This window comes from Staurois parvus, unplaced genomic scaffold, assembly GCF_062004578.1.
Source record: "Staurois parvus isolate SC_StPar_1 unplaced genomic scaffold, SC_StPar_1.0 ptg000126l, whole genome shotgun sequence".
Taxonomy (NCBI): Eukaryota; Metazoa; Chordata; class Amphibia; order Anura; family Ranidae; genus Staurois; species Staurois parvus.
In genome coordinates, this window is record NW_028317922.1 from 1,843,398 (window position 1) to 1,859,152 (window position 15,755).

The 15,755-nt window shown below is 43.8% G+C and overlaps 4 non-coding genes across 4 annotated transcripts; all 4 read left to right on the plus strand.

The window, feature by feature from the left end:
* Positions 1-3,816: 3,816 nt before the first annotated feature.
* TRNAF-GAA (transfer RNA phenylalanine (anticodon GAA)) lies at positions 3,817-3,889 on the plus strand. The gene has a single exon. It is a non-coding gene; the product is annotated as a tRNA-Phe (tRNA).
* A 4,177-nt stretch (positions 3,890-8,066) lies between these two features.
* On the plus strand, positions 8,067-8,139 carry TRNAF-GAA (transfer RNA phenylalanine (anticodon GAA)). The gene has a single exon. It is a non-coding gene; the product is annotated as a tRNA-Phe (tRNA).
* Positions 8,140-10,190: 2,051 nt separating this feature from the next.
* Positions 10,191-10,263, plus strand: TRNAF-GAA (transfer RNA phenylalanine (anticodon GAA)). The gene has a single exon. It is a non-coding gene; the product is annotated as a tRNA-Phe (tRNA).
* Positions 10,264-14,092: 3,829 nt separating this feature from the next.
* TRNAF-GAA (transfer RNA phenylalanine (anticodon GAA)) lies at positions 14,093-14,165 on the plus strand. Its single transcript has one exon. It is a non-coding gene; the product is annotated as a tRNA-Phe (tRNA).
* The last annotated feature ends 1,590 nt before the right edge of the window (positions 14,166-15,755 follow it).

Genomic DNA, 15,755 nt, shown 5'->3' on the forward strand with positions numbered 1-15,755 from the left:
TTTTGGTGTAACGCTTCCCGGCAAGACTGGGCAGACCAAGACCAAGGTTTAGAAACTGGTTCAGTGCATATTAGGGTCTCGGGCGCAGCAGAAAAGCAATTGTACAACTTCCCGCAGTATATGGTTTTCTCGGCCAACGTGCAAGGACATGTCCAAAATCTATTCTTCTCAATAGGACCAGGTTACACCACCACATAGCGCTGCAAAGCCTTGGGGGAAAAAAAGGCTGGCATGTTGCATTGTTGCAGCCCTCACCTGCGTTATGCCAATCAAACCAAGTGGAAGAGTCTGCTTCACAGAGGAAATGCAATGTGTCCGAAAGGAATGGCAGCGCGCAGCCGAGCAAAACAACTTATCAAATGCATTCCGGGGTGAACAAGACTTAGCCGGCTTTGAAAGATACTAAAAGTCACGGCGCAGCCAAAACTAGTCTTTGACAACTTGATGCAAGTAAATAGAACTTTTTTGAACCATGGGATGAATAAAATCCAATACATTTTCTTCCTCGTGCTGATGCATCAGACTAGAAAACCAGAAGCAGGTCAGAAAAAGTATCTTCGCGGTCCGAAATGACTTCCATGACAAAAGCTACAATTGCGCAGCTGAAGATTCTCAGCTTCCTCAGGTTGCAGGCCGCTTCTTCTTCCATACACACAAAATGAGAAGCATAACCACTCCTTCCTAGAAAAGGCAATATCACTTATTCAACCAATTTCCTTGCGGAGTCACTTCTCTTGCAGGGTCCCAAAAGACACAGTATACACGCAAGTCATTTGGATTTTGCCTTTCACTTTAGTTTGAAGAAAGATGTATGATTGTATTCCTTTTATCAGGAAAATTGGGTGAAAATGGCTACGTCAGATGAAAAGCAAAGCTTTAAAGCGAAGAAAGATTACAAACTGTATGACTTTTTCAGGGAAAGTGGCTCAAAATGGCTACGTCAGATGAAAAGCAAGAGGGTTAGCAGCTAGATAAGGTTCCTTTCGAAAAGAGAACACTTGGAGCATTTTCCTTCACTCTGGTCCTTTGGTAGTACTACGGCTGGTTTAAGGCTTCTTTAGAGCAGTGTATTTGGACTCCTCAAAACCTCTATCTAGGTTTAAAAATGTAAAGCCATATATTGCTTCCCACGTTGCATTTCATTGATTTCTAGCCTACTCGCATGAATTTGAACAATCTTGAATATTGTAAACTGACTTTGTGAAGATCCACCAACATTTTCTTTTTTGATTTCAGTGAAATGTATTCACAGTGCCCTGTGAGTAGACTTTTCTGTGTCACACATTTCACAGAGTCTGATTTCCAAAGTACAGATTTGCTGAGAGGAGGAGTTTCAGGAGGCAGAGTCAGTACAGGAATCACAGCTTGCAGGCAGCAAGGTACCATGGGAGCTGCAGTCCTTAGAAAATGAAAGTAAAGAGCAGAGAAGAAGCTGAACACCATGCCGGAAATCCAGGAAATTGTGGAAATAGATGGCCAGCAGAGAAACAGCAATCACAACATAAAAGGAGGTTACTGACGCAAGCTTACATTGGTTTGTCAAGGGGAACTATTGCTCCTATTGTTCCTATTGCCATTACCATGCTGATGTTTGAAAATAAAAGTGTAGGCTGGGACTTTAGATCTCCTTTAAGGTCTCTGGGACCCCTTCGCCTTGCCGCCACACACCTGCTGGCTTGCTCCTTTGGAATGTGCCGAAATAGCTCAGTTGGGAGAACGTTAGACTGAAGATCTAAAGGTCCCTGGTTCGATCCCGGGTTTCGGCATCTGTTGTAGGTTTAAGGAGAGTCCACCTGTCTGTGAGCTGTTGCTTTTCTCATGAATCGGGCTAGCGTATGCTCCATGCATTGGCTTCTCACCTGTCTGTTGCTCATGACTGAACGGTGGCTTAGTCTCACTGGCAATTTAGTCGTGAATCTTGCTGCCTTTTCTCTTTTCCGGCAACATGCATAGGCATAAAAATCTCAATTCTCCATAGGCTCCTGTAACACCAACTTATAGTAGCCAACAATTGCTGAGGAAAGCACACATCTTAAGCCGAAATAGCTCAGTTGGGAGAGCGTTAGACTGAAGATCTAAAGGTCCCTGGTTCTATTCCGGGTTTCGGCAACTGCCTGCGTTTCTTTTGGTGTAACGCTTCCCGGCAAGACTGGGCAGACCAAGACCAAGGTTTAGAAACTGGTTCAGTGCATATTAGGGTCTCGGGCACAGCAGAAAAGCAATTGTACAACTTCCCGCAGTATATGGTTTTCTCAGCCAACGTGCAAGGACATTTCCAAAATCTATTCTTCTCAATAGGACCAGGTTACACCACCACATAGCGCTGCAAAGCCTTGGGGGAAAAAAAGGCTGGCATGTTGCATTGTTGCAGCCCTCACCTGCATTATGCCAATCAAACCAAGTGGAAGAGTCTGCTTCACAGAGGAAATGCAATGTGTCCGAAAGGAATGGCAGCGCGCAGCCGAGCAAAACAACTTATCAAATGCATTCCGGGGTGAACAAGACTTAGCCAGCTTTGAAAGATACTAAAAGTCACGGCGCCGCCAAAACTAGTCTTTGACAACTTGATGCAAGTAAATAGAACTTTTTTGAACCATGGGATGAATAAAATCCAATACATTTTCTTCCTCGTGCTGATGCATCAGACTAGAAAACCAGAAGCAGGTCAGAAAAAGTATCTTCGCGGTCCGAAATGACTTCCATGACAAAAGCTACAATTGCGCAGCTGAAGATTCTCAGCTTCCTCAGGTTGCAGGCCGCTTCTTCTTCCATACACACAAAATGAGAAGCATAACCACTCCTTCCTAGAAAAGGCAATATCACTTATTCAATCAATTTCCTTGCGGAGTCACTTCTCTTGCAGGGTCCCAAAAGACACAGTATACACGCAAGTCATTTTGATTTTGCCTTTCACTTTAGTTTGAAGAAAGATGTATGATTGTATGCCTTTTATCAGGAAAATTGGGTGAAAATGGCTACGTCAGATGAAAAGCAAAGCTTTAAAGCGAAGAAAGATTACAAACTGTATGACTTTTTCAGGGAAAGTGGCTCAAAATGGCTACGTCAGATGAAAAGCAAGAGGGTTAGCAGCTAGATAAGATTCCTTTCGAAAAGAGAACACTTGGAGCATTTTCCTTCACTCTGGTCCTTTGGTAGTACTACGGCTGGTTTAAGGCTTCTTTAGAGCAGTGTATTTGGACTCCTCAAAACCTCTATCTAGCTTTAAAAATGTAAAGCCATATATTGCTTCCCACGTTGCATTTCATTGATTTCTAGCCTACTCGCATGAATTTGAACAATCTTGAATATTGTAAACTGACTTTGTGAAGATCCACCAACATTTTCTTTTTTTATTTCAGTGAAATGTATTCACAGTGCCCTGTGAGTAGACTTTGCTGTGTCACACATTTCACAGAGTCTGATTTCCAACGTACAGATTTGCTGAGAGGAGGAGTTTCAGGAGGCAGAGTCAGTACAGGAATCACAGCTTGCAGGCAGCAAGGTACCATGGGAGCTGCAGTCCTTAGAAAATGAAAGTAAAGAGCAGAGAAGAAGCTGAACACCATGCCGGAAATCCAGGAAATTGTGGAAATAGATGGCCAGCAGAGAAACAGCAATCACAACATAAAAGGAGGTTACTGAGGCAAGCTTACATTGGTTTGTCAAGGGGAACTATTGCTCCTATTGTTCCTATTGCCATTACCATGCTGATGTTTGAAAATAAAAGTGTAGGCTGGGACTTTAGATCTCCTTTAAGGTCTCTGGGACCCCTTCGCCTTGCCGCCACACACCTGCTGGCTTGCTCATTTGGAACGTGCCGAAATAGCTCAGTTGGGAGAGCGTTAGACTGAAGATCTAAAGGTCCCTGGTTCGATCCCGGGTTTCGGCATCTGTTGTAGATTTAAGGAGAGTCCACCTGTCTGTGAGCTGTTGCTTTTCTCATGAATTGGGCTAGCGTATGCTCCATGCTTTGGCTTCTCACCTGTCTGTTGCTCATGACTGAACGGTGGCTTAGTCTCACTGGCAATTTAGTCGTGAATCTTGCTGCCTTTTCTCTTTTCCGGCAACATGCATAGGCATAAAAATCTCAATTCTCCATAGGCTCCTGTCACACCAACTTATAGTAGCCAACAATTGCTGAGGAAAGCACACGTCTTAAGCCAAAATAGCTCAGTTGGGAGAGCGTTAAACTGAAGATCTAAAGGTCCCTGGTACAATCCCGGGTTTCGGCAACTGCCTGTGTTTGTTTTGGTGTAACGCTTCCCGGCAAGACTGGGCAGACCAAGACCAAGACCAAGGTTTAGAAACTGGGTCAGTGCATATTAGGGTCTCGGGCGCAGCAGAAAAGCAATTGTACAACTTCCCGCAGTATATGGTTTTCTCAGCCAACGTGCAAGGACATGTCCAAAATCTATTCTTCTCAATAGGACCAGGTAACACCACCACATAGCGCTGCAAACCCTTGGGGGAAAAAAAGGCTGGCATGTTGCATTGTTGCAGCCCTCACCTGCATTATGCCAATCAAACCAAGTGGAAGAGTCTGCTTCACAGAGGAAATGCAATGTGTCCGAAAGGAATGGCAGTGCGCAGCCGAGCAAAACAACTTATCAAATGCATTCCGGGGTGAACAAGACTTAGCCGGCTTTGAAAGATACTAAAAGTCACGGCGCCGCCAAAACTAGTCTTTGACAACTTGATGCAAGTAAATAGAACTTTTTTGAACCATGGGATGAATAAAATAAAATACATTTTCTTCCTCGTGCTGTTGCATTAGACTAGAAACCAGAAGCAGGTCAGAAAAAGTATCTTCGCGGTCCGAAATGACTTCCATGACAAAAGCTACAATTGCGCAGCTGAAGATTCTCAGCTTCCTCAGGTTGCAGGCCGCTTCTTCTTCCATGCACACAAAATGAGAAGCATAACCACTCCTTCCTAGAAAAGGCAATATCACTTATTCAACCAATTTCCTTGCGGAGTCACTTCTCTTGCAGGGTCCCAAAAGACACAGTATACACGCAAGTCATTTTGATTTTGCCTTTCACTTTAGTTTGAAGAAAGATGTATGATTGTATGCCTTTTATCAGGAAAATTGGGTGAAAATGGCTACGTCAGATGAAAAGCAAAGCTTTAAAGCGAAGAAAGATTACAAACTGTATGACTTTTTCAGGGAAAGTGGCTCAAAATGGCTACGTCAGATGAAAAGCAAGAGGGTTAGCAGCTAGATAAGGTTCCTTTCGAAAAGAGAACACTTGGAGCATTTTCCTTCACTCTGGTCCTTTGGTAGTACTACGGCTGGTTTAAGGCTTCTTTAGAGCAGTGTATTTGGACTCCTCAAAACCTCTATCTAGCTTTAAAAATGTAAAGCCATATATTGCTTCCCACGTTGCATTTCATTGATTTCTAGCCTACTCGCATGAATTTGAACAATCTTGAATATTGTAAACTGACTTTGTGAAGATCCACCAACATTTTCTTTTTTGATTTCAGTGAAATGTATTCACAGTGCCCTGTGAATAGACTTTGCTGTGTCACACATTTCACAGAGTCTGATTTCCAACGTACAGATTTGCTGAGAGGAGGAGTTTCAGGAGGCAGAGTCAGTAAAGGAATCACAGCTTGCAGGCAGCAAGGTACCATGGGAGCTGCAGTCCTTAGAAAATGAAAGTAAAGAGCAGAGAAGAAGCTGAACACCATGCCGGAAATCCAGGAAATTGTGGAAATAGATGGCCAGCAGAGAAACAGCAATCACAACATAAAAGGAGGTTACTGAGGCAAGCTTACATTGGTTTGTCAAGGGGAACTATTGCTCCTATTGTTCCTATTGCCATTACCATGCTGATGTTTGAAAATAAAAGTGTAGGCTGGGACTTTAGATCTCCTTTAAGGTCTCTGGGACCCCTTCGCCTTGCCGCCACACACCTGCTGGCTTGCTCCTTTGGAATGTGCCGAAATAGCTCAGTTGGGAGAGCGTTAGACTGAAGATCTAAAGGTCCCTGGTTCGATCCCGGGATTCGGCATCTGTTGTAGGTTTAAGGAGAGTCCACCTGTCTGTGAGCTGTTGCTTTTCTCATGAATCGGGCTAGCGTATGCTCCATGCTTTGGCCTCTCACCTGTCTGTTGCTCATGACAGAACGGTGGCTTAGTCTCACTGGCAATTTAGTCGTGAATCTTGCTGCCTTTTCTCTTTTCCGGCAACATGCATAGGCATAAAAATCTCAATTCTCCATAGGCTCCTGTCACACCAACTTATAGTAGCCAACAATTGCTGAGGAAAGCACACATCTTAAGCCGAAATAGCTCAGTTGGGAGAGCGTTAGACTGAAGATCTAAAGGTCCCTGGTTAAATCCCGGGTTTCGGCAACTGCCTGCATTTCTTTTGGTGTAACGCTTCCCGGCAAGACTGGGAAGACCAAGACCAAGGTTTAGAAACTGGTTCAGTGCATATTAGGGTCTCGGGCGCAGCAGAAAAGCAATTGTACAACTTCCCGCAGTATATGGTTTTCTCAGCCAACGTGCAAGGACATGTCCAAAATCTATTCTTCTCAATAGGACCAGGTAACACCACCACATAGCGCTGCAAACCCTTGGGGGAAAAAAAGGCTGGCATGTTGCATTGTTGCAGCCCTCACCTGCGTTATGCCAATCAAACCAAGTGGAAGAGTCTGCTTCACAGAGGAAATGCAATGTGTCCGAAAGGAATGGCAGTGCGCAGCCGAGCAAAACAACTTATCAAATGCATTCCGGGGTGAACAAGACTTAGCCGGCTTTGAAAGATACTAAAAGTCACGGCGCCGCCAAAACTCGTCTTTGACAACTTGATGCAAGTAAATAGAACTTTTTTGAACCATGGGATGAATAAAATCCAATACATTTTCTTCCTCGTGCTGTTGCATTAGACTAGAAACCAGAAGCAGGTCAGAAAAAGTATCTTCGCAGTCCGAAATGACTTCCATGACAGAAGCTACAATTGCGCAGCTGAAGATTCTCAGCTTCCTCAGGTTGCAGGCCACTTCTTCTTCCATGCACACAAAATGAGAAGCATAACCACTCCTTCCTAGAAAAGGCAATATCACTTATTCAACCAATTTCCTTGCGGAGTCACTTCTCTTGCAGGGTCCCAAAAGACACAGTATACACGCAAGTCATTTTGATTTTGCCTTTCACTTTAGTTTGAAGAAAGATGTATGATTGTATGCCTTTTATCAGGAAAATTGGGTGAAAATGGCTACGTCAGATGAAAAGCAAAGCTTTAAAGTGAAGAAAGATTACAAACTGTATGACTTTTTCAGGGAAAGTGGCTCAAAATGGCTACGTCAGATGAAAAGCAAGAGGGTTAGCAGCTAGATAAGGTTCCTTTCGAAAAGAGAACACTTGGAGCATTTTCCTTCACTCTGGTCCTTTGGTAGTACTACGGTTTTTTTAAGGCTTCTTTAGAGCAGTGTATTTGGACTCCTCAAAACCTCTATCTAGCTTTAAAAATGTAAAGCCATATATTGCTTCCCACGTTGCATTTCATTGATTTCTAGCCTACTCGCATGAATTTGAACAATCTTGAATATTGTAAACTGACTTTGTGAAGATCCACCAACATTTTCTTTTTTGATTTCAGTGAAATGTATTCACAGTGCCCTGTGAGTAGACTTTGCTGTGTCACACATTTCACAGAGTCTGATTTCCAACGTACAGATTTCCTGAGAGGAGGAGTTTCAGGAGGCAGAGTCAGTACAGGAATCACAGCTTGCAGGCAGCAAGGTACCATGGGAGCTGCAGTCCTTATAAAATGAAAGTAAAGAGCAGAGAAGAAGCTGAACACCATGCCGGAAATCCAGGAAATTGTGGAAATAGATGGCCAGCAGAGAAACAGCAATCACAACATAAAAGGAGGTTACTGAGGCAAGCTTACATTGGTTTGTCAAGGGGAACTATTGCTCCTATTGTTCCTATTGCCATTACCATGCTGATGTTTGAAAAAAAAAGTGTAGGCTGGGACTTTAGATCTCCTTTAAGGTCTCTGGGACCCCTTCGCCTTGCCGCCACACACCTGCTGGCTTGCTCCTTTGGAATGTGCCGAAATAGCTCAGTTGGGAGAGCGTTAGACTGAAGATCTAAAGGTCCCTGGTTCGATCCCGGGTTTCGGCATCTGTTGTAGGTTTAAGGAGAGTCCACCTGTCTGTGAGCTGTTGCTTTTCTCATGAATCGGGCTAGCGTATGCTCCATGCTTTGGCTTCTCACCTGTCTGTTGCTCATGACTGAACGGTGGCTTAGTCTCACTGGCAATTTAGTCGCGAATCTTGCTGCCTTTTCTCTTTTCCGGCAACATGCATAGGCATAAAAATCTCAATTCTCCATAGGCTCCTGTCACACCAACTTATAGTAGCCAACAATTGCTGAGGAAAGCACACGTCTTAAGCCAAAATAGCTCAGTTGGGAGAGCGTTAGACTGAAGATCTAAAGGTTCCTGGTTCAATCCCGGGTTTCGGCAACTGCCTGCGTTTCTTTTGGTGTAACGCTTCCCGGCAAGACTGGGCAGACCAAGACCAAGGTTTAGAAACTGGTTCAGTGCATATTAGGGTCTCGGGCGCAGCAGAAAAGCAATTGTACAACTTCCCGCAGTATATGGTTTTCTCAGCCAATGTGCAAGGACATGTCCAAAATCTATTCTTCTCAATAGGACCAGGTTACACCACCACATAGCGCTTGCAAAGCCTTGGGGGAAAAAAAGGCTGGCATGTTGCATTGTTGCAGCCCTCACCTGCGTTATGCCAATCAAACCAAGTGGAAGAGTCTGCTTCACAGAGGAAATGCAATGTGTCCGAAAGGAATGGCAGCGCGCAGCCGAGCAAAACAACTTATCAAATGCATTCCGGGGTGAACAAGACTTAGCCGGCTTTGAAAGATACTAAAAGTCACGGCGCAGCCAAAACTAGTCTTTGACAACTTGATGCAAGTAAATAGAACTTTTTTGAACCATGGGATGAATAAAATCCAATACATTTTCTTCCTTGTGCTGATGCATCAGACTAGAAAACCAGAAGCAGGTCAGAAAAAGTATCTTCGCGGTCCGAAATGACTTCCATGACAAAAGCTACAATTGCGCAGCTGAAGATTCTCAGCTTCCTCAGGTTGCAGGCCGCTTCTTCTTCCATGCACACAAAATGAGAAGCATAACCACTCCTTCCTAGAAAAGGCAATATCACTTATTCAACCAATTTCCTTGCGGAGTCACTTCTCTTGCAGGGTCCCAAAAGACACAGTATACACGCAAGTCATTTTGATTTTGCCTTTCACTTTAGTTTGAAGAAAGATGTATGATTGTATGCCTTTTATCAGGAAAATTGGGTGAAAATGGCTACGTCAGATGAAAAGCAAAGCTTTAAAGCGAAGAAAGATTACAAACTGTATGACTTTTTCAGGGAAAGTGGCTCAAAATGGCTACGTCAGATGAAAAGCAAGAGGGTTAGCAGCTAGATAAGGTTCCTTTCGAAAAGAGAACACTTGGAGCATTTTCCTTCACTCTGGTCCTTTGGTAGAACTACAGCTGGTTTAAGGCTTCTTTAGAGCAGTGTATTTGGACTCCTCAAAACCTCTATCTAGCTTTAAAAATGTAAAGCCATATATTGCTTCCCACGTTGCATTTCATTGATTTCTAGCCTACTCGCATGAATTTGAACAATCTTGAATATTGTAAACTGACTTTGTGAAGATCCACCAACATTTTCTTTTTTGATTTCAGTGAAATGTATTCACAGTGCCCTGTGAGTAGACTTTGCTGTGTCACACATTTCACAGAGTCTGATTTCCAACGTACAGATTTGCTGAGAGGAGGAGTTTCAGGAGGCAGAGTCAGTACAGGAATCACAGCTTGCAGGCAGCAAGGTACCATGGGAGCTGCAGTCCTTAGAAAATGAAAGTAAAGAGCAGAGAAGAAGCTGAACACCATGCCGGAAATCCAGGAAATTGTGGAAATAGATGGCCAGCAGAGAAACAGCAATCACAACATAAAAGGAGGTTACTGAGGCAAGCTTACATTGGTTTGTCAAGGGGAACTATTGCTCCTATTGTTCCTATTGCCATTACCATGCTGATGTTTGAAAATAAAAGTGTAGGCTGGGACTTTAGATCTCCTTTAAGGTCTCTGGGACCCCTTCGCCTTGCCGCCACACACCTGCTGGCTTGCTCCTGTGGAATGTGCCGAAATAGCTCAGTTGGGAGAGCGTTAGACTGAAGATCTAAAGGTCCCTGGTTCGATCCCGGGTTTCGGCATCTGTTGTAGGTTTAAGGAGAGTCCACCTGTCTGTGAGCTGTTGCTTTTCTCATGAATCGGGCTAGCGTATGCTCCATGCTTTGGCTTCTCACCTGTCTGTTGCTCATGACAGAACGGTGGCTTAGTCTCACTGGCAATTTAGTCGTGAATCTTGCTGCCTTTTCTCTTTTCCGGCAACATGCATAGGCATAAAAATCTCAATTCTCCATAGGCTCCTGTCACACCAACTTATAGTAGCCAACAATTGCTGAGGAAAGCACACGTCTTAAGCCGAAATAGGTCAGTTGGGAGAGCGTTAGACTGAAGATCTAAAGGTCCCTGGTTAAATCCCGGGTTTCGGCAACTGCCTGCGTTTCTTTTGGTGTAACGCTTCCCGGCAAGACTGGGCAGACCAAGACCAAGGTTTAGAAACTGGTTCAGTGCATATTAGGGTCTCGGGCGCAGCAGAAAAGCAATTGTACAACTTCCCGCAGTATATGGTTTTCTCAGCCAATGTGCAAGGACATGTCCAAAATCTATTCTTCTCAATAGGACCAGGTTACACCACCACATAGCGCTTGCAAAGCCTTGGGGGAAAAAAAGGCTGGCATGTTGCATTGTTGCAGCCCTCACCTGCGTTATGCCAATCAAACCAAGTGGAAGAGTCTGCTTCACAGAGGAAATGCAATGTGTCCGAAAGGAATGGCAGCGCGCAGCCGAGCAAAACAACTTATCAAATGCATTCCGGGGTGAACAAGACTTAGCCGGCTTTGAAAGATACTAAAAGTCACGGCGCAGCCAAAACTAGTCTTTGACAACTTGATGCAAGTAAATAGAACTTTTTTGAACCATGGGATGAATAAAATCCAATACATTTTCTTCCTCGTGCTGATGCATCAGACTAGAAAACCAGAAGCAGGTCAGAAAAAGTATCTTCGCGGTCCGAAATGACTTCCATGACAAAAGCTACAATTGCGCAGCTGAAGATTCTCAGCTTCCTCAGGTTGCAGGCCGCTTCTTCTTCCATGCACACAAAATGAGAAGCATAACCACTCCTTCCTAGAAAAGGCAATATCACTTATTCAACCAATTTCCTTGCGGAGTCACTTCTCTTGCAGGGTCCCAAAAGACACAGTATACACGCAAGTCATTTGGATTTTGCCTTTCACTTTAGTTTGAAGAAAGATGTATGATTGTATGCCTTTTATCAGGAAAATTGGGTGAAAATGGCTACGTCAGATGAAAAGCAAAGCTTTAAAGCGAAGAAAGATTACAAACTGTATGACTTTTTCAGGGAAAGTGGCTCAAAATGGCTAAGTCAGATGAAAAGCAAGAGGGTTAGCAGCTAGATAAGTTTACTTTCGAAAAGAGAACACTTGGAGCATTTTCCTTCACTCTGGTCCTTTGGTAGTACTACGGCTGGTTTAAGGCTTCTTTAGAGCAGTGTATTTGGACTCCTCAAAACCTCTATCTAGCTTTAAAAATGTAAAGCCATATATTGCTTCCCACGTTGCATTTCATTGATTTCTAGCCTACTCGCATGAATTTGAACAATCTTGAATATTGTAAACTGACTTTGTGAAGATCCACCAACATTTTCTTTTTTGATTTCAGTGAAATGTATTCACAGTGCCCTGTGAGTAGACTTTGCTGTGTCACACATTTCACAGAGTCTGATTTCCAACGTACAGATTTGCTGAGAGGAGGAGTTTCAGGAGGCAGAGTCAGTACAGGAATCACAGCTTGCAGGCAGCAAGGTACCATGGGAGCTGCAGTCCTTAGAAAATGAAAGTAAAGAGCAGAGAAGAAGCTGAACACCATGCCGGAAATCCAGGAAATTGTGGAAATAGATGGCCAGCAGAGAAACAGCAATCACAACATAAAAGGAGGTTACTGAGGCAAGCTTACATTGGTTTGTCAAGGGGAACTATTGCTCCTATTGTTCCTATTGCCATTACCATGCTGATGTTTGAAAATAAAAGTGTAGGCTGGGACTTTAGATCTCCTTTAAGGTCTCTGGGACCCCTTCGCCTTGCCGCCACACACCTGCTGGCTTGCTCCTTTGGAATGTGCCGAAATAGCTCAGTTGGGAGAGCGTTAGACTGAAGATCTAAAGTCCCTGGTTCTATTCCGGGTTTCGGCAACTGCCTGCGTTTCTTTTGGTGTAACGCTTCCCGGCAAGACTGGGCAGACCAAGACCAAGGTTTAGAAACTGGTTCAGTGCATATTAGGGTCTCGGGCGCAGCAGAAAAGCAATTGTACAACTTCCCGCAGTATATGGTTTTCTCAGCCAACGTGCAAGGACATGTCCAAAATCTTTTCTACTCAATAGGACCAGGTTACACCACCACATAGCGCTGCAAAGCCTTGGGGGAAAAAAAGGCTGGCATGTTGCATTCTTGCAGCCCTCACCTGCGTTATGCCAATCAAACCAAGTGGAAGAGTCTGCTTCACAGAGGAAATGCAATGTGTCCGAAAGGAATGGCAGAGCGCAGCCGAGCAAAACAACTTATCAAATGCATTCCGGGGTGAAAAAAACTTAGCCGGCTTTGAAAGATACTAAAAGTCACGGCGCCGCCAAAACTAGTCTTTGACAACTTGATGCAAGTAAATAGAACTTTTTTGAACCATGGGATGAATAAAATCCAATACATTTTCTTCCTCGTGCTGTTGCATTAGACTAGAAACCAGAAGCAGGTCAGAAAAAGTATCTTCGCGGTCCGAAATGACTTCCATGACAAAAGCTACAATTGCGCAGCTGAAGATTCTCAGCTTCCTCAGGTTGCAGGTCGCTTCTTCTTCCATGCACACAAAATGAGAAGCATAACCACTCCTTCCTAGAAAAGGCAATATCACTTATTCAACCAATTTCCTTGCGGAGTCACTTCTCTTGCAGGGTCCCAAAAGACACAGTATACACGCAAGTCATTTTGATTTTGCCTTTCACTTTAGTTTGAAGAAAGATGTATGATTGTATGCCTTTTATCAGGAAAATTGGGTGAAAATGGCTACGTCAGATGAAAAGCAAAGCTTTAAAGCGAAGAAAGATTACAAACTGTATGACTTTTTCAGGGAAAGTGGCTCAAAATGGCTACGTCAGATGAAAAGCAAGAGGGTTAGCAGCTAGATAAGGTTCCTTTCGCAAAGAGAACACTTGGAGCGTTTTCCTTCACTCTGGTCCGTTGGTAGTACTACGGCTGGTTTAAGGCTTCTTTAGAGCAGTGTATTTGGACTCCTCAAAACCTCTATCTAGCTTTAAAAATGTAAAGCCATATATTGCTTCCCACGTTGCATTTCATTGATTTCTAGCCTACTCGCATGAATTTGAACAATCTTGAATATTGTAAACTGACTTTGTGAAGATCCACCAACCTTTTCTTTTTTGATTTCAGTGAAATGTATTCACAGTGCCCTGTGAGTAGACTTTGCTGTGTCACACATTTCACAGAGTCTGATTTCCAACGTACAGATTTGCTGAGAGGAGGAGTTTCAGGAGGCAGAGTCAGTACAGGAATCACAGCTTGCAGGCAGCAAGGTACCATGGGAGCTGCAGTCCTTAGAAAATGAAAGTAAAGAGCAGAGAAGAAGCTGAACACCATGCCGGAAATCCAGGAAATTGTGGAAATAGATGGCCAGCAGAGAAACAGCAATCACAACATAAAAGGAGGTTACTGAGGCAAGCTTACATTGGTTTGTCAAGGGGAACTATTGCTCCTATTGTTCCTATTGCCATTACCATGCTGATGTTTGAAAATAAAAGTGTAGGCTGGGACTTTAGATCTCCTTTAAGGTCTCTGGGACCCCTTCGCCTTGCCGCCACACACCTGCTGGCTTGCTCCTTTGGAATGTGCCGAAATAGCTCAGTTGGGAGAGCGTTAGACTGAAGATCTAAAGGTCCCTGGTTCGATCCCGGGTTTCGGCATCTGTTGTAGGTTTAAGGAGAGTCCACCTGTCTGTGAGCTGTTGCTTTTCTCATGAATCGGGCTAGCGTATGCTCCATGCTTTGGCTTCTCACCTGTCTGTTGCTCATGACAGAACGGTGGCTTAGTCTCACTGGCAATTTAGTCGTGAATCTTGCTGCCTTTTCTCTTTTCCGGCAACATGCATAGGCATAAAAATCTCAATTCTCCATAGGCTCCTGTCACACCAACTTATAGTAGCCAACAATTGCTGAGGAAAGCACACGTCTTAAGCCGAAATACGTCAGTTGGGAGAGCGTTAGACTGAAGATCTAAAGGTCCCTGGTTAAATCCCGGGTTTCGGCAACTGCCTGCATTTCTTTTGGTGTAACGCTTCCCGGCAAGACTGGGCAGACCAAGACCAAGGTTTAGAAACTGGTTCAGTGCATATTAGGGTCTTGGGCGCAGCAGAAAAGCAATTGTACAACTTCCCGCAGTATATGGTTTTCTCAGCCAACGTGCAAGGACATGTCCAAAATCTATTCTTCTCAATAGGACCAGGTAACACCACCACATAGCGCTGGAAAGCCTTGGGGGAAAAAAAGGCTGGCATGTTACATTGTTGCAGCCCTCACATGCGTTATGCCAATCAAACCAAGTGGAAGAGTCTGCTTCACAGAGGAAATGCAATGTGTCCGAAAGGAATGGCAGCGCGCAGCCGAGCAAAACAACTTATCAAATGCATTCCGGGGTGAACAAGACTTAGCCGGCTTTGAAAGATACTAAAAGTCACGGCGCTGCCAAAACTAGTCTTTGACAACTTGATGCAAGTAAATAGAACTTTTTTGAACCATGGGATGAATAAAATCCAATACATTTTCTTCCTCGTGCTGATGCATCAGACTAGAAAACCAGAAGCAGGTCAGAAAAAGTATCTTCGCGGTCCGAAATGACTTCCATGACAAAAGTTACAATTGCGCAGCTGAAGATTCTCAGCTTCCTCAGGTTGCAGGCCGCTTCTTCTTCCATGCACACAAAATGAGAAGCATAACCACTCCTTCCTAGAAAAGGCAATATCACTTATTCAACCAATTTCCTTGCGGAGTCACTTCTCTTGCAGGGTCCCAAAAGACACAGTATACACGCAAGTCATTTGGATTTTGCCTTTCACTTTAGTTTGAAGAAAGATGTATGATTGTATGCCTTTTATCAGGAAAATTGGGTGAAAATGGCTACGTCAGATGAAAAGCAAAGCTTTAAAGCGAAGAAAGATTACAAACTGTATGACTTTTTCAGGGAAAGTGGCTCAAAATGGCTAAGTCAGATGAAAAGCAAGAGGGTTAGCAGCTAGATAAGGTTACTTTCGAAAAGAGAACACTTGGAGCATTTTCCTTCACTCTGGTCCTTTGGTAGTACTACGGCTGGTTTAAGGCTTCTTTAGAGCAGTGTATTTGGACTCCTCAAAACCTCTATCTAGCTTTAAAAATGTAAAGCCATATATTGCTTCCCACGTTGCATTTCATTGATTTCTAGCCTACTCGCATGAATTTGAACAATCTTGAATATTGTAAACTGACTTTGTGAAGATCCACCAATATTTTCTTTTTTGATTT